Here is a 20280-nt window from a genome sequence, read left to right as displayed (position 1 = left end):
ACTGCATTTACTGCAGAAACATTTTAAGGCGAACGACACATTGAAAAACATAACTACGAATGTATAACTTACATATAATTTTCTGAATAACCACCGCCTTACCTGAATTGGTAAAACAGTTATTTCAAAAATGTTGAAACACGATAGAGGACATGATATGTTAGTGCCTTTGACTCTATAATTGACCGAGCTATTGCGAAGACCAATGTTGCCGGTTCCAGAATTAAAACGCAGGGGCACTTGACATAAAGAAATCCGGGCGTTGAGAAAACGAAGATAAGGGGAAGAAGAGAAGTACCAAAAGGAGCAAGACAATCCAATCGGACAAGTTCGCAAAACGTGACGAGCGATCATAGCTTTCAATCAGTAGTGCTAAATACAACACAATACAAAACAACTATAAAACACAATTTAAATACAACTATTCAACGAAGCTACAGAACTTCAATCAAAATCAAATGCATTGGGAGTATAAACAGCTACCAATTGAGGATCTAAGTGAAAAAGTTGTCGTCTCCTCCCATGAAGGTGTGAGCTGCAAGTGGTCTGACGCTTCTATCTTCGAAGAGAATTTCATAATTAAACACTTGAGAGTAATTAACAAAGTCACATTGCACAGCTTTGTTGAAGAATTTTTCATTAGATCATCTGATGTAATCTGGAATCGTCTCAAGTTTTAAGTCTCTGTGTAAAAGTTTATTGCGGATAAGATAGTGTGAATCGGTAATAATGCGCAGAAATTTATTTGTTTTGCACTACTTGTAATTGATGCAGCTGAGTTTGAGTGACGGTGTTCCAAGCAGGAGCAGCATAACAAAGTATCGGTCGAATGCAAGTGGTACATATATGTTTTTTGGTACGCAAGCTAAGATTTGAATATTTTCCAATGACCGGGAGAAATCTGCATATTATGCCCATGGCTTTGCTTTTGACACTATTAATGTGATTAGACCATGTGAGCTTTTGGTTCAAAATAATTCGTAAGTATTTCGCCTTTGTGATCAGAGGAACAACTTCCTGAAAAAAATATGTCAGTGTTGGAGTAAGTAAATATTTTATAACACATTTGCTTAAGAAGAAACTGGTAGATATAAATTCGGTAGTATTTTTTTCAACTAAGTATATTTGATTATTTTATTTTAAGATGCATTTTTCTTCGAATCGATCGATGCCAGTTACCAAAAATACTACAAACAAATAGAAAACCCAAAAGAAAGGGCAAAGATTGATGTAAAACTGAAATTATAAATGTCTCAGTTTCTGCTGTGTGCAACACCTGTAAGCTATCTTCTCATTTGTTCAAACTTTATTCAAGTTTATGATATATATTTTGGAGCTACCCACTATCAATGATTATTTTATGACGGCATATTATATATTTCTTTACATAGAAAAGCAAAACATTTCTAAGATTCTCTATTGTGCAGGCGGATAAGTTCTTTTTTAATATTTTCATATTTATCTTAATAACTTGGACTCAATTTATCTGTCCTCATATGGTACAGATAATGAGTTGTGTGATAAATCGCTCTGTACTTTGTTGGTTCACATTTAATACTATTATTAAATTTAATTATTACTTAGTTCTCGAAGTTTATACAGTTTTATTTTAGTTCACATCAGGGCTTCCCCATTCCTGGATTATTCTATCTAGATCTAGTTTAATGAATTGATGAAGGGACGTATAGCTTTTTTTTTTTCTACAAAATTATGTCATTTGTAACTTTACGTCATTTATTAAATAAATAATGTAATTTTTAATATGAAACATGCTCATGCATCCAGTTTATAGCCAATTCGGTATTCTTCTGTTTTGAGGGCCGTAAAAAGATGTATGCACAAAAGCGCCAAATATAGCAAATGCGCCCATTTAACTGCGCGCCAAAATTATGTTTGAACAACCATTTAACAGCGCGCCAAATCTAGCGTACGCGCTGGTTTCAGATTGCGTAAGTTTATATAGTAGTTCTATATTACTTAACACGCCATTGAAATATTAGTTTAATTTTTAAATCCTTTTTTGATATCCTATGTATTTAAAAATTTGGGAATTACTCATGATGAAAAGTCGGCAATAGAATTTTAGGTAAAGTGCAGAATCACTCACTGCTTGACTCGTTTTTAAGAATTGCACATACTCGGTATCCATGTGCACATCGACCTATTTTCACTTAAAAAAAAAATCTCAGAATTGCACAAAAATGGCACTGCGCACCCCCTTGACTTTATCTATGTACACATCGACCTATTTTCATTTAAAAAATAAAATAAAATTGACAAAAATCCAATTGTTTTTACTCTTGTAAAAAGCGGCAAACAAATAAGTGAGCGATTCTGCAATTCTGAATTGCGATTCTGAATATTTTCAAAGAAAATTCATCATTCATTATAGAAAATTACGTTTGAAATACCAACGAGATGAAATTATGCTTTAGCGATAAATCGGTAGTGAAATAGCAATGCGGGCATCCATTTAGTTATGTTTAGCAATTTTTATATAAATTATAATAATGATCTGAAATAGTTATTTACTCTTATGCTTCCATTAAGGCATGTTTAGCCTTTTTCATATAAATTATAATAATAAAAAAGTATTATATGAAATTAACCTTTCATCTAAATTAAAACATCAATCTTAGGCAGTTATTTACTATTATACTTCCTTTCTTGCCGCAATTACTTTTGGCAGCATTGGCATAAACAATAGTTTGGCGATTTTTTACGGCCCTCGAAACCGAATAGTACCGATAATGCTTATTGATGTCTCCAGTAAATTTTAATTAATGAAAGATATTTTTAACCCCATACATTAAAATCTCTGGAATCAAGGATTAGAAACGAGTACTGACTAATTTAAACGATTGAGATGAAACATTCTAAGTCCAATGAAACATGGAATGGACACATGGAAGTTTGAAGAGGTGTTTAGTTATTGCAGATACTGCGATGATGTTTCTAATGGAATTTTAACGCACAGGATATGTTTCCTGTCTACTTAATTGTGATAAAAACAAAGTCAGTAGTGAACAACCAACAGGAATTTTGATCGCGTAGAAGTGTTGATCCATAATGAAAAGAAAATTGGAGGCGAAGGCAGATTAAATATTAATTTTTTATTTCAGCAAACACGATTGAGCCGCAAACAAGCTGGTACACCAATTGTACCCACTCCAAACAGCCTACATTTTAGGCAATTTTGCAGTAAGAAAGGAGAAATAGATAGACTGCAGTCCAGCTAGGCCAAAGCGTTGAGAGCAAGTGCGGTATGTTCAGAACGAAATCTTAATTCAGGCTGAGTTAGTTTGGGTCAGTAATACATTTACATTTGATAGTTAATATTGCTGTAAAATTACTATTGGCTGCTTGAATTTTAGTTCAATTTACATCACCAGAATTATTTAAGAGTCATATTACATGGATTAATCTATAAACGACGCAGTGCAGAGAGAAGTTAATATTTTTAGAATTGAAAAAGGAAATTTACGTTGCTAATTTAATTTTCTACATAGTTCTTTATTTTTCTTACATATATATATATGTATGTATGTGTGGGCGTATATAAATTGCAGGGTATGTATTTTAATTACTTGGATTTAACGAAAGATAGGGAAACATACACGGTTTGGAGAATGCAGTACTCGACAGATTCGTGCTTTGTGTTTTAAGTCAAGATATGCATTTTCACTTTGGATGAAAACTCTGAAATCGAATTTTTCAATATAAGCTTTGATTCGCGAAGAAAAAAATGGATTTTAAAATGAAATACAACCCAGTCTAATATAAAATGTTGCCAAATTGCTGACCACCAGCTTTTACGTCCCGATTTGTGGCATAAATATTTGAAAGCACATTGGGAAAACAATTTATGGTTTGCTAGTTTTTTCGTTTAAATAAGACTATTTTGCTTATATAGGCAAAGCAGTGGTTGGAGAAACATTAGATCATTGTTTGCTTGCAACTCGTTTTTTTTTTTTTTTTTTTTTTTTTTTTTTTTTTTTTTGTCAGAATCTTGTTGAGTGCTAAATGAGTCGGAGTGCCCACCAGTGGCCGAGCGGTAAAGTCGCTGAACACTGGTAGTTCGGTCCGAGGTTCGAATCCCGCGAACGGGCTGGCTGCATGGGCGTTTTCGTGGTTTTCCCCATGTGTAACGTGTATACGAGCCAGTTTCCCTTAGAAATTCCTCCACGAAGGCATCACTCCTCTTAGGCAGATAGCCCTCGAGGCTTTGCCATAATTACACACACGCACACATAAATGGGTCGGAGCGAATTAGTAAGCTATTCAGTGAATTTAAAATTGCCGGAAAACCGTAATTTGGACTTTTTTCAGAGCTTTTTTTTCTATTACTGACTCAGTCGGTCATAATAAGTTTGAGAGTTTTAAGAGTTTAATTTTGAGAGTAATTTAAATTAACAAATATTTGTAAATAAACTTTGTAAACAGATCGTGTGTTTATTTATCCGTATATTGAAGTGAATTTCTTGAAACGTGTTTATGGTGTGAAACGTGTTGATGGTGAGAGCCGCGTTTACGGCTTTTGAAGTACAAATAACACCTCACAGCTACTTGGATGAAATTATTATCCATTCAGTACAAATATTTTATGTAAGAAAAAACTAACAGGATATTTCTTCTCACTACTGCTATTCTGCGTACTTATAATTTATACCATATTTTTTTTTCTAATGTCTTGCAATTGATAATAAAAATAACAATAAAACAATATTCTATTACAGCCTGAGCTTTAACATGAGAATTCCGAAGCAGTTACTTCTCAACAGGCACTCTATTCTCCCGCGTATCAGCCGCACCTATAATTTTTGCTTTAACCAAAGATTAAAATTTATCTTTAATTTAATGATAAAGATTCTATAATTTTTGCTTTTAATTAAAGATAAAAAAATTAATAAAAGCTTATATAATGGAACTAGTTTTAAATAAATCTAAAAGCATTAAGCTATTATATTGCGCTCAAAGCAGCGTTTTTGTAACGTTTTGTATGTTACCTTTATTTATTAAATAGTATGTTCTTCCCACTTAAACCATAGAATTCAATCCAACAGCAATATTACAAAATAATTTGAAAGAGCATATCTTTAGAATTTCTGATACACCGTCTCTCGCGCTGGAGATTTTTTTTCGTGCAGAGTTGCCATTGCTCGCTTTGAAATTGTAGAGTTTGTTAATCAAAAATTCGTTAAAAACTTAAGAAATACGAAGGAGTTAATAAAACAAATTCAAAATCCCAAAGTTGAGTGTTTGGATGTCCCTGTTGGAGAGGAGAACTACGTTATTCAAAATTAGATGTCTCTGGGTACCGTTGTTTTTTCACAATACGAGAAACAATTCTATAAAAGTTGCTACATAAATTTGAGAACGTTACTTGGTAAATTATAATAAAAATTATTATTACTCATTTATTATTAATGACAGAATTAATAAAACATAGAGGAAAAAAGGAGGCTAATCTGTTGGTCATTCAGAAAGCCAATGAGGTGGTGACAACAAATGCAAATTATCCTTAATCTGTACTGAAAGAACAATAAATTAAATTCAACAAATAGACACAAATCGTAATCAGAAATTCAGGAATACACAACAAAGATGAGCATAGAATACAAAACCGAAACTGCATAGGCAAATTTTACAGACGACTCTTTTGCTGATAATTGACATGAGTCTCTTACTGCTTTTAACGTTTAAATATCTTGGTTCTTTATATCGCGGAAGACACGATCGGAAGCTGCTGATTGCGTTAATTTTTGTGTTATGGTAAGTCTTGCGAGTGTAGTGCGGATTTTAACTGGCATATCTTAAACAATTTTAGATCTGACGAATGCTGAACAAAACTTAGTGGATTTCAGTCTGTAAGCGGGGCGTGTGGCTAGATGTACATATCCTAGCATCTTTGACAACACAAATATAGTTTCTTAAATAATTAATTAAAGAAAGTTAAAATCGTTTTCTATTCTAAATTAGCAATGTGTAGCAGTTCGATTCTCGCACCACAAACCGCCTCCGCAAGCTCTTAAACGGGAGGAGCGGTCAATTCAAAAAAGTGCAGAAAGGTGGTCCGATTCCAAGACTTCAATGTACGTCTGTAAGAGCTGCTCATCTTTAAGTTTTTTTAACCTAAATGTTTTTTTTGCAATGCAATTCAAATCATTTGAAGAATTCCTATTGATATTATCGTAAATACTTTTAATTAATTATTACTATCTTTTGGCAAAAGTATTTGTTTCTTCAGCTTATCAGTACCATCTTGAAGAGCCCATAAGTGGCCGAGCGGTCACTGGTAGCTCGTTCCGAGGTTCGAATCCCGCGAAAAGGCTGGCTGCATGTGCGTTCTCGTGGTTTTCCTGGTTTGTAACGTGTGTATCATCCAGCTTCTTTTAGAAATTTCTCCACGAAGGCATCCTTTCCCTCAGGCAGATAGCCCTTAGGGCTTTACCGTAATCACATAAACTAAACCCAACCATTCCTTCTTGAGCAATAAAAACAAACAAAAAAAAAAAAAGTTGCACATATCCCAAACAAAGAGTATTCAAGCAATTTTAATGAATCCAAAACGAAAACTTGATAGCATCCTTTCCAAATTCATTAATTAAGTTCCATTTTTGAAATTTATTAATAGTTTAAAACACGAATACGTCAAATCCAATGGGCTCTTCGTTTCCCGGTGGATGCACCATTGTCGGAAAAGGATGAAAACTTAAAACATTTAAAATAAAAGGTGCTTTATATTTACACAATATTTACATTTATGGTTCAGTTTTACAACTAATCAAATATAATCAAATTTTGAAGGAACTTTATTCCTTTTATCAATCTCGCGTCTCAAGTCAAATAAAAAAGTGAAGATTTCAGACGGGAAGTCTGCAAAAAGAGAAGAAGGCACGCTCCGTTTTCGCTGAGTCGTAGAGCTATCTATTTATAATCAAAATAAATTCCACAGTTTGCTTAATAGACTGCATGTATAACATGTTAGTAACTAACATGAACGAAACTATAGGCTATAAACCTACGAAATTTGAAAATTCAATTGTAATCAATCAACTACTTAAGAAATAACATATTATGATAAATTTACTTTAATACTTTCCAATAAGACACAGGAAATCAGAGATTTTTATGAAAAGATTTTTTAAAAAAATCAGATATTTTTATGGAAAGACACAAAAAGTCAGATATTTTTTAAAGACATGAAAATTGAGATATTTTTATAAAAAATAACGTATCAACTCATTTGTGAATTAATAAAACCATATTTCTGCGAAATAACCGAGGAGTGTGAACACTAATATGGACTGCAAATATTACGTAACCTTAGGGAATAAAGTAATAAATTACATTTAATTACATTATCATGTTGCATCATTACACAAAACGGAGATCATAAAACATTAAATGAATGTTTCTTATCGATGAATCAAAAAAGTACAGAACAATTTATCACATCAAAATTAATTATCCGTATAATGCAGGCTGTATAAATTAATTCAGACCCTTAATAAAAAATATTAAAACTGAATATGTCTGTGTGTCCAATAGGAAATCTTACAAATATTTCCTTTCTATATATCAAGAAATATACAGGGTGACCCAAAAGTCCGCTAACATTTGAAAATTCAATAATTTACTGAATAATATTGGGTTTTACTGAAAGAAAAAAAAAACTCTCAAAACGGCCAACAGATGGCGCTTTGTATGTTAACAAAAGCAATAATTAATATAATAACTGATTTTTAACAAAGAATATTTTCTTTATAACAAACGTTCAACACATCGACTGTCGTACTAGTAAGCCAAATAAAGACAATTCAAATGAAATTCCTTTAGAACAAGAAACGGGTAGTTCAGGTAACGAATCTGTACAAAAACCCAAAGGAGAGCGTACTGTGGGTAAAAGGAAAAAGGATCATTTTTCGTCCCATTAATCCTTCTCAGCACAAACCAGTTGTTACCCCTTCTATTAATAGTCAAGAATCAATCGACACTAGTTCTGTAGTCCCAAACGAATCTCAGATAAATGAAGGAATACAAAACGATCCAAACAAAAAAAGGAAAGTGCTACCTGCTGTATATATAAATGACAAAATATTTAATTAGAAACAACTAAAAGCATTATTTGTAGAACATAAATTGTCAGATAAATCTGATTACACAGGTTATATTCGAAAAGAAGGCTTGAAAATTAAAGTCTCTCATGTCAACATTCATAGAGAAATCACAAGTATTCTGAACAAAAAAGAAATTAAATATCAATCTTTTCTCTTGCCTGATGAGAAGAATCATAAAGGTTTATGCAAAATGTGAAATTAGGCTTTAAATTAAACACTGTTAGGATTATTTCAGGAACGCTTCTAAAGCTCTGTATGGACCATAGGAGCTCAGTTTTTATAACTCAGAACATCTTGCAGGAAGCCTTATAAACTCAAAAAAAAAAAAAAAAAAAAAAAAAAAAAGAATTGTTTTGGGGGAAATTCGCCTTTGAAGATGGATTTTCTTCAAGCTCCGTAGATAAATTCTTGTTAACTATACATGACAATATTCCATGTTACGATATTTATGACCGCGTATAATACACTCATGTCCATAAATTAAGGATAATGCAAAATCAGGCAAAGGAAGAGTTAGAAGCAAAACAAATTTGACTTATTTGTAAAGCTTATTTATTAAACAAAAGGTAAAGAGCAAAAAAAGAGGCTATATGTTTGATATCATAAAAAAAAAATTAGCGATTTTTTCTTCCTGGAGCAAATTACAAAGAAAAACCTATTTACAAAAAACCAATATTACATGGATGGTATGATTGTTAATACATTTATGTCTCACAGACGATGCAATACAGTCCGTACAACGCCTAGGCATGCTGAGTATCAATTTATCGATCTGATCTTGGGGGATATTACACCACTTAAAAAGCAATGCTCTGCGAAGTTCCGGTAGACATGTAGGAGGAGGTTGACGGACTGCAACTCGTCGGCCGAGCATGTCCCACACGTGCTCTACTGGATTCAAGTCCGGTGAGAATGCTGGCCAGTCCATACGGGTGATATCCTACAATTGAAGGCATTCGCTTACGTTGTTTGCACGGTGAGGACGGGCGTTGCCATCCATAAACACAAATTGTGCGCCCATGGCGCCCCGAAACTAACGTACATGTTGTTCCAGAATTACGTCCCGATAGATTTGGTTTTTCATGGTTCCAATTTGAACATACAGGTCAGTTCTGGAACCCAGAATACGTCCACCTCAAACGTGCATTCCTGCACCACCGTAAAGGTGTCGTTGAATGATGTTTTCTTGGTGGTAACGGGTACTTGGAGCTCTCCATATGAATATCTGGCAAGAATCAGACTGCAAGCTAAACCTGGACTCGTCGGAAAACATCACACAAGCCCACTGTTGCGGTGTCCACAATGCATGCTCTCTACTCCAGGCTAACCGCAGGCGACAGTGAGTTGCAGTAAGTGCAACGCATCTGACAGGTCTACGAGCATATAGACCAATCTGCCCTAAATGTCTGTACACGGTCTGCCTTGAAATTGTCGTACCAGTGGCTGAAGGGAGCTGACGAGACAGGTCTGAGGCTGTTCTCCGCCTGTTTCTTTTGGCAGTAATTGCCAAATACCGGTCTTCATTCGGCGTTGTAGCTCTGGGGCGACCTGTGCTGTAATTACCATCATCTTGGAATCGTTGCCAAAGCCTGGAGATGACACTCTGGGCAATTCCAAGGTCGTCTGATACTTCCAGTTGGGTACGCCCATATTGCAGACGGCCTATAATTCTACCACGTAAAAAATCATCCAAATGCTTCCTTTGTGTCATAACTATTCGGTTGTTGCACTGAAATGCTTTTACAGCGCCTCCGAACAATTTTACTTCTTTGCCTGTATTCCTTATATATCACTCTCTGACACTCTCGTCAATGTAACATACCATAGGTGACATCTGGTTACTTCCTGAAATTTGCATATGATTCTTGAAGATGTGTGTAGTGATTTTACAGGTGATACATTTATTTTAGAGTTCGATTTCCGCGTGACTCCGAATTATCCTTAATTTATGGACATGAGTGTAGATAGCATTCCACGAATTCGTATACAGGTCATGTTTCCTTAATGGGGAGTAGACTCCTGATTAAAGAAACAAAGAATTCACGGTAAGCAAAAATCTCAGTTATCCGGTCAGAATATTAATAAGACACAGGAGGTCGATTAACCTACATTAAAATTAACAGAATATGATAAACAATTCGCCCACATTTTTAATCAGCATAATTTGGAGGCTAAGTTAATTTTTTATGTAAATTCAATCAGAATTCAAGAAACGAAAACCTTACAAATTAGAAAGCGCAAATTTCGTTCATGTTACTTTTTTTTATTTCGATTGGATTCAGTGTTAAAGAGAAGATTAGTATTCGCATATTTAATATGCATTTGGGATTAAGTAATTTAGTTTAAATGGATTAATAAACAGTATTTATATATTCCAGATTATGTACGGTTAAAATAAGCACATGGGGGGTAAATTATGCATATAAAAATCTTTTGAACCATTAAGATATTTTTTATTATCAACTATTACTTCTCATCATCATGCTGGTTTTCATAAAAGCGTAAGAAGGAAAAGTAAGCATGATACCTATTGATAATAAGCATGACACTTTAGATCTTTATTATTGAATCATAATGATTTTTTATTATGTACTATTTCTTATTATTATCATGATCATTTTCTACTTTTTGAATCTCCCGTAGAAATGTTGCTTAACTCGGATAGTTTCTGCCAGTAGTTTTTCCTACGTTCTGACAAAAGAAAGTAAAAATTCAAATAAAATAGAAATATTAAATTTAAAATTCTTATTACCCCAAAGGGCTATTAGTCTGAAAAGGCATTTTGCGTTGAATCGCTACAAATGGCTGTATCACTTTTCAAATTGTGCCACTAAATATTATCGCCCTATATTATAGTTAAAAAAAATTAAAAGATGAAGAATATGCATGAATGTATGTGCTTTTCTCGCATTGTGAAAGTTCAACGTAACCTAGAGACATCAAATTTTGAGTAACTTAGTCCTTCACCAAAATCTGGGCATCTGGAAGCCCGAATCTTAAATTTCGACTTTGCTCAATTATCTATTTCATATTATTTCAATTTTAACGAATTTGTTTTAGAAAATTCAACGATTTCAAAGCTGACATTGGTAACACTGCAGGAATAAAACATTTTTATTTCCAGCGTACGAGGCTGTCCGTCGAAAATTCTAAAGATATGCTGTATTTAAATATTTTTAGTCCAAAGGGGTATTAGACCAAAATGTTCTCGAAACGTGTATAGATGTGAAAATGTAAATGAAAAAAAAAAAACCCCGTTTAGGCGTAATATAAAATCTGAAGCCTTTCAAATTTTTTTATTATCATTAATATTAAATTTTAAATTAATCAAACAATCTTACTTTGGAGCACATCTTCACTATTTTCCTGCAGAAAAGAAACCAGGTTCATACTATTCTCGAAATCCATTACTCGTTATTCAGAGCCTAATTAAATTAATTTTCATTTATTTACAGAATCTTCTATTTCGTGTTCCAGAAAAAGTACCTACTTTGGTAGATTAGAAAAGATTTATTGTTTAGTTCAGGAACGAAGTTATCATTACAGAAATGGGGGATGTCACGACCACCTCATTCAAAGTGTGCGGCCAGTTTTGCGACGTTTTTACTACGCTTAGTTTTACCTGGGGTATAGACTTTTTCAAAGGCTTTTAAGTTTCTTACTTGTATAGTTTTCCAAAAACAGAAGACGTTTTAAATTCTAAAATTTTCCGGTTGCTTGAGGCTATTAGCCTTTTAGCTGAGTGCTGGATATTCGGACTTTTAATCTTAAAATTCAAATATTCTGCATCCATGTGCATGGTAGTTGTACTTGCACTTACTTTTACATTTGTTTTAGATTAACGCCTGCATTTTTGTTTGTGTATCTATCAATTTATTTATTCACATCTCTATCTCAGTTCACTCTATGTGTGTATACTATTATATTCTTGTTATTATTATTATTATTATTATATAGTTATCATTATTTAAGTATTATATTTTATTTTAATATTTATTTTTGAATTTTTGGCGCTCAAAAAGTCAAGGGGGACGATCTTGCTGTCAGAAGAACATATTTGTACGAATTTTAATGTTTTAAATTATTAAACTTCATGAGTCAATTTAAAACAATATAAAAATTATTTGCATTAAAATATGAATAATTATTTCTCATTTTATATAAAAATATTTTTTAAAATTTTTGGTGTATTCTAGCATTTAAATTTACATTTTACTTGTCCTAAAATTTAATAGTTTGTCATGTTTTACTTTTAAAATCCATTTAATTTTTTAGGATACTCTATTCTTTTTCTTCTTTTCCTCTAACATTAAATTATATATGGCTACATAAAGAGCAGTACATGTATTTCAACTACTAATATTTAATAAAAGAGAAGCAAGCTTATACGGTTTGGTGAATGGAAAACTGGAAAAATTTATTCTTTGTGTGTTAATCAAGATAGGCATATTCACATTGGCAGGAAATTATAAAATCGTATTTTTCAACACAAGCTTGAATCGCTAAGAGAAAACGGAATTTAAAAGGAAACAGAGCACAGTCTAATAAATAACATAAAACATTGCCAAATTGCTGACCACCAGTTTTTTCATTCCTTTCTGTTGTATAAATACTGGGAAACAACTGCAAATAAAGTGGATTTATTTCACACCGAGACGTACCCAGTAGGGTAAATAGTTTGTCATGTTTTACTTTTAAAATCCATTTAATTTTTTAGGATACTCTATTCTTTTTCTTCTTTTCCTCTAACATTAAATTATATATGGCTACATGAAGAGCAGTACATGTATTTCAACTACTAATATTTAATAAAAGAGAAGCAAGCTTATACGGTTTGGTGAATGGAAAACTGGAAAAATTTATTCTTTGTGTGTTAATCAAGATAGGCACCTCATCTCAAGATAGGCATCATCTCTCAAGATAGGCATCATGTGTTAATCAAAGTCACCAGGACTATATATTCATTGATACCTCAATTCATGCCAATTCATGCAGAAACAAAACCCGTTCTGTTTCTACCGTCATTTGGCGATACGGCTAATTCTATCATTGAGCAGGACCCGGTATGACTGACTGACTGACAGAGACAAAATTTTGCGAGTTATTACTGTGCATTTTAAATAAAACTGCGTTGCTTCTTTGAGGCAAAGTGGTGATTTAGAAAAGTATGAGATTTTATTGTTTGCTTTGTAGCTAACTTGTCTTTAGAAAGATGTTGACTGTTAAATGCGTTCGCGATATGTTTCGGAACTTTTTTTGTAACGTAAGTAAACAGAATCCAGTTAATTTGAAATTGTAATAAAATTCAAAAGTCCTAATACAGACATTTTTCTTTTCAAAAAATAAAAAAACAAACTGAGTTACTATTCATTCAGGAATTTATTTAGAGCTAAATGCTAAGTGGAATGATTTAACGAAAACCCCTATTAAATATCAGTACATATTATCATTTGTTTCTCCAAAACATAAATTAAGATTTCTGATTAAACTTTGTATAATTACTTTGCCGGCATATTTTGGTATTTTACTTAACAACTGCCAATTATTACTGAAATAATGATTGATTATGCCAAGAATCTTCAACACGATTCAAATTAATTCTCTAGACTAGATTGTCTAGAATCGCTGCTCTACACTAAACTTATCATTAAAGCCAGACTCAGGCATAAATATTTACACAAAGTTTAGCTTTCGACAGCACTTTCCATATTACATGTTCTCCAAATCTTTATCCAATGGAGGTAATGTTCCATATGGTAAATAAAAATAACCCGCTTACCGAAAACGTCTCATTTGCTGAAGAAAGAGTCAGCTTTATTAAATCAAAATGTCAATTAGAAAATTTAAACAATTGTACTAAAAACGGGTGTGTATAAAAAATAAGTTGACCAATGTAATTCAGTTTACTTTACAGTGCCTAATTGATATTGATAATGTAACATTTTTACAAAAAAAGTAAAAAATTAGCATGACTAAAACACACAGAATCATTGGAAATAAAGCTTCTATATTTTCCGGATGCCAAAATATAAATAAACAAATGTCCGAAGTAACACAAATTTACCACACCTAAATTCTAATTTTGATCTTTAATGTTATATGAACATGTAATATTTAATATAATGTAATGTTGGAGCTGTAATGTTATATGAATTTCTTCAGGGTTTGAACAGTTAATTATTTTTTACCTACCATTTATTACTAAGACCAATACAATACCAGTTTTCTTCAAGTATTTAAATATGTAATTACGATTTAATATCTGCGTTTAGGACAAAATATGTCTTTTATAAATGCTTGTGATATGGGCAGGTGCATAATTAAAATAGGTCTTTCATTTGGAGCACATAGGACTTCAATATTTGAAATAGAAGTTTTAGCTCTTGTTTAATATAGGCAAGTAATTAGCGTTATATCACGGTGCCAAACAATTTCTATCAGCATAACATTATACTATCAAAACTGCTGTTAATTCAGATTATAGTCCAGGTGATATTGTTCGTTAAAGTGATGCACCAAATCAGCACTGCTTTCTTTATTATTGCACGGATGAAAGTTTCAAGGCAAAGAAACAAGAACTGCGATCATAGCGCGCATTTCTAATCATAGTGCGCAATTCAGAAAGTATAAAACCAGTAACAGAGGCGGGAAATTTAAATATTTTTGTTGCTGCCGTTGTAATTCCGTTAAACAAGCAACTAAAGATGCCATTACGACGATATCGAACACCTTACAGAAAACTAAACAATTTCAAACGTGGTCGCATTGTATGGTTCCGTTAAGCTGGATGGTCATACCGAGCAATAAGCCGCCACCTGCAGTATACAGGCACTGCTGTGCAAAGATGTTGGCAGCAATCGTTGCGACAAGGAAATTGCCGACAAAATGGAGCCAAGGAAGCAGACATGCGAGGCAAGATAGGATGCTTGTTCGCCAGGACCGAACCATCCCAACGATATCATTGTCGACTATTCAACGCACTTTACAGCCACATCTATATCTTCCGTGGTACCATCCACCATCTCACGGCGCTTGTCTGAGGCGGGGTTACTCTCACAGAGGCCTTTAAGACGTTTGCCTTTGACCCCACAACATCGGCGGAGTCTTCTGGAGTGGTGTCGCAGCCGATCATCATGGCTGCCATCAAACTGGCATCGTATAGTGTTCAGCGATGAATCCTGCTGCACTCTTGAAGCAGATGACCACCGTGTTCGTGTCTGGAAAGAACGGGGTCAGCTGTCCAAATCGGCCTTTGTTTTACAAAGGCATACAGCCAATAACCCTTGGTGTGATGGTGTGGGGCGCTCTTTCTAATACAGAAGGTCATCTTTAGTCATTATCCGTACATCTTGAACAGCTCAACGATATGTTGATACCATCTTGCGGCCAGATGCATTACCCTTCATGGCACATCATCCTGGAGCCATTTTTCAACAAGATAATGCCAGACGACATACCGCTGTCATATCTCCGGACTGTCTCCGTACAATTGATACTGTTTTGGCCAGCAAGCTCACTAGATCTTTCACCAATTAAGCATTTTTGAGACACGGTAGGCCACTAGATTCGGGCACCACAACTTATCGCAAATCAAGAGCGACAACTGAAGAATGCCTGGCAGAATGTGTCGCAGGATAACATTAGGAACCTCTACCACGTCTTGCCTCGACAAATTCAAGCATGAATTGCCGCTAGGGACGGTTCGACCAACTAACTTATTTAAACACTCAATGGATGATTGTGAGCCATGAACAGGTACTATGACCTTGATTTTTAATCATTTTATTATCTGTGTATGAGTCATACACATATTCAATTTCATCAAAAACAGCCACTTCCTTCATGGCGCTTCGATTTTTTTGCAAAAGAGTGTATATATGTATAATTTGTTTTACAAATAAAATTATTTTATTAATATTGCTATTGTGGTATAGATAGTATGTAGATCACTATATATATATGTGTATATAACTGAAAATAACTAATTTTTACTTTAATTTTTAATAGTGATGTATAATTTTTTAATAAGTCTATTTGTATAAAACAAAGAGTCTCTCTGTGTGTGTGTCTTTTGTTCGTGCTGCACGTAACCTAATAAATCAGGGCTACGAAATTGGGTGCATAGTGTGCATCTAAACAAGAGCTAGTGCATCTCAAAGCAATTTTGTAAAATTCTAATGAAAGTTTTTTTATTTTATGTTTTCTGATAAAATCGCTTCAAATTGATAATTCTCTCTCACTATATCAGCAACAATGGCACGCAGCCATATTTGCTGATGTAGCACTTTTGCGTACACTTTTGCTGATATCAACACCGTTGCCACTCGGAAAAATAAGGGCGAAAATTCTGCGCTATTTTTCAATTTAATTTTTTTTTTTTTTTTTTTTTTTTTTTTTTTTTTGGATACTTGGCGTTTGTTGAGAGAAGGCAACGGGACGTTGGTTAATTTATTTATTAGGATAATTAATATTTGTATTAAGAGATATTCCTTATTTCATTGTAAATTTTTATATGCAATACGTATTTATTGATATTTCTTAGTTTTTTGCCTTTGTTTATTGTTGTTTGCTTTTTTTTTTTTTTTTTTTTTTTTTTTGATAAACTGCTCTGCAGAGTAAAATTCTGTGCAGTTTTTGAATTTAATATTTGGTCCTCCCTTTAGGAATTTTTCGGTACATTTAAAAGCCAGACAAAGGCTGGCCGTGTTTAAAGGAAAACTCAAAATGCACTATTAATTTTAAATATGAAATATTAAATTTGTAACCCTTCTAAATTATTTTGATGAAATCGTCTTATATTTTACTGAAGCATAAATATTCTTAGAACATATTTCTCTTTTTTAATTTTCTTATAAAATTCCATGCAATTAATCAAAATTTATTTGGATGATTTACATACCCTGGAAAGTGCCCACTTTGTCTTTGTGTCTTATTCCTTGTCCATAAACTGTTCATAATTCTAAATACTCGCTCAGTTGTAGAATGAGTGCCAGCAAGACAAAAGAGAAACTAACAATTTTAAACCATTTGAATCAGGAATCGGGTTCTCATTAATGTATGAAGTTATTTCCATCTACCCCTGAACAGAGCATATCTTATTTACTGACCATTGCAATATCATTTTATCCGTGATATTCCGTGATATATTGTTTAAGGTTAACATATTCCTCATATATATCAATTTCCAATAATTTATGATGTGGTAGCATTTTATTAATAAACAAGAGCTTGACTCCAAAAGGCATTTCATTTAATATGATCCAGCTGTAGGTTTCCAACTCCTGAAACACTTTTTTGTCCATTCCTCCAAGTATGTGAGACTGTCTTATAAAATGAAACAATCACTTCGTATTGTGACACGTCTCCATTCTCTTCAAGTTTTTCTAGAGTTTTTTAACATTAATTGGAATAAAGTTATCCTTTATCTTGCTCAATAGTGAAGCTTTCAGGGCATCCGTTGAAGCAATTACATCGAATACTGACGCAGTTTGATTTGCAGTTGTTGTAATAACTTTATGAAATATTGAACTCTGAGTGTTAATAAAATGTAGGCTAGCCAAGCTTCTGACACCTGATTTTCAATGAATTAAAAAATAATAATGGGATCCTTTGCTTGAGATTGAAATTAAACCTTCAGTAGTAAAAACATTTGCAGACACTGTCAATGGCGGAAAGTAATGCTAACCGTCTTGTTTTTGAGTATCCTAGCTTAAATGAAAAATCAGTTTCTACGAAGTTGCAGAAATATTTGAATGTTCCTACTCTAACACTATAAGATTTAAAGAAAATCTAAGAAATAATCATTTCCGTATCAATTAAGAAAACATCACCCGAAGTTCTTACAGTTTTATGGATGATATGCGCCGCAAATCCTTTTCCAATTAAACCATACGTAAAATTTCGTTTCAGTTTAACAATAACATTATTTTCTATGATGTTTAATTTCAATATCTTTCTTCTAAAATCATCTTTCTTGTGATTGATACATCAGATTTAATGGTAGAAATATTGCTTTAGAATGAATGTTACAAAAATATTTTTCAGAAAAAACAATTTAAGGGAAAAATTATTGTGCGATATTCAGTCTAAACCAATATTTTTCTCCTAAAATTTATAATGTATTTTCTCCAATTCAAGAAATCTGGTTCCTACCCTCGGTGCGTATTGGGGGAGGGCATTGCTTATTTTCCATGTATCTCCAGCACAAGTAACCTAAAGTCTGTACATTGGCACCCGAATTCAAAAAATGAGATAGATAATTATTCTTCACCACCAACATTTGGTGACTGGATCTCTTATTCCCCAGTCGCACTTTAAAAGGGGGAATATATAAGGTATTTTCTCCCTCCCTTCTGAATCCTAAAGTGTCAAATAACTAAGTACTAATAAATTTACGAAACACTCTAAAGAATTATTTAAATCTAATAGTTTAATTTGTAATAAACTTATAATATTTGAAAATTAAATATAAACATGATATTAAAATAAGTGGCGAGTAATTTACTTTCGAAAAATTGGAATACGAAGGGAAAAAATTTCTCACCAATTCCTTTTGACTATTTGTATTAAAAAGTAGTTTAAAAAAAAGTCTGCAAAGAATGCAAGATTAATTTTTCACCACTATAGAAGAAATTCCCTAAAAAAAACTGGAAATTAAAAACATTTTATGCAGTTTCTATTACTGGTGCATATTGACTAACTTTCTGTATTCGGCACATATCTTGATTAAGCTACGAGTAATATATAGAATAGATGTTAGTACGCAAACTATAAGTACCCAAATAGGAGATAAGAAATATCATTCTTAGCAACCAATTCTGTGGAGATGATATCATAGGGAGAAAAACTAATTTCAATCGCTAAATTCGACGGAGGGGAGGAGTTACCTTAATTATATCCATATGCAGGGACGCCCGATCTTCAAATAGTTTGAGACAAAATAGTTTTTGCGAAAGACCAGTAGAGTACACGCGATTATTTTTAATGGCGTTTCCTGAAAAAGCTAAGCCGCTGAGGGGGTTAAGCCCACATTTACAGTACATTTCTTGTTTGAAGCATGAATACTGAGAATTGCAGTATTCCTGACATGTGTAGGCACTGTAGGTCTGTTTCCGTTAATCTTAATTTTGCTTCCTTAACTCGAACGTCCAAGGGCAAGTCTGCGTTTGGGTTAAAATTATGATTATTTTGTGTTTGTCCGGCTATAAGATTTGGAAATATAGTCTTGAACTTTTAGTACTTTTTTTTCGAGTTCATTAGTATGTTCGGATGGAGGTTTAGAAGAATTTAAGTCACGGTTTATCTTTTGTGGTTTCTTGAAGCGATCATCAGAATCGCGGTTTTTGATGAAGTCCAGAAGTTTATTTTTTGAAACCAAGATAGTCGAATGAATAGTCAGAGCCATCCTTTTTATTGTCGCTGCAAATCTTTTATTGTCCTTTGCTAACATCCAAAAAGGAATAAAGCAAAAATAGCAATTTTAACAGAAAAAGTTCAGCAGAGCGGAAAATCGTGCATTACACGTAGACGGTCGCCCACCTCGTACAACGACCAATCGCTCATTGAAACGAAAACTCCGAAATTTGAAATTCTATTCAAGGAGCAGCGATTATAGAAATATTGTGTATAGATTTCTTTTCGAAGAGGTTAGCAGTCGCCTTAAACTAAAAATTAGCCAGCCTCGATATATTAATAAAAAAAAAAAAAAAAAATCTGAAAACTTTTCGATTTTATGTCACGCCCGAGAGCATTTGGGTAACACCCCTTTGAGCTAAACATATTTAAAAACAGCATATGTATAGAATTTCCGATAGGCAGTCTCGCGCTCTGGAGTAATTTTTTTTTTTTTTTTTTAACCGGACAGATTTGTCATTGTTCGTTTTGAAATCGTTGAGTTTATTAATCAAAAATTCGTTAGAGTTTACAAAATGTGAAACAGAAAATAAAGGCAATTCCCAAATTCCAAACTCGGGCTTCCACATGCCCATATTCGGGTGGAGCACTGCGTTGTTTTGTCATAATGCGAGAAACATACGTACATATATGTTTGTGTGTAACGTATATACATGTTTGTGTGTAATTTTGTGTTTTATTTTCATTTCATGTACAACATGAATACGAACCAAACAGTATCAAATGTTCTTCACGAAGGGATCTTTCC

The sequence above is a fragment of the Stegodyphus dumicola genome, chromosome 5 (assembly GCF_044657685.1).
Source record: "Stegodyphus dumicola isolate Sdum_Otavi_A_Nest chromosome 5, ASM4465768v1".
Taxonomy (NCBI): Eukaryota; Metazoa; Arthropoda; class Arachnida; order Araneae; family Eresidae; genus Stegodyphus; species Stegodyphus dumicola.
This window is presented reverse-complemented; position numbering follows the sequence as displayed.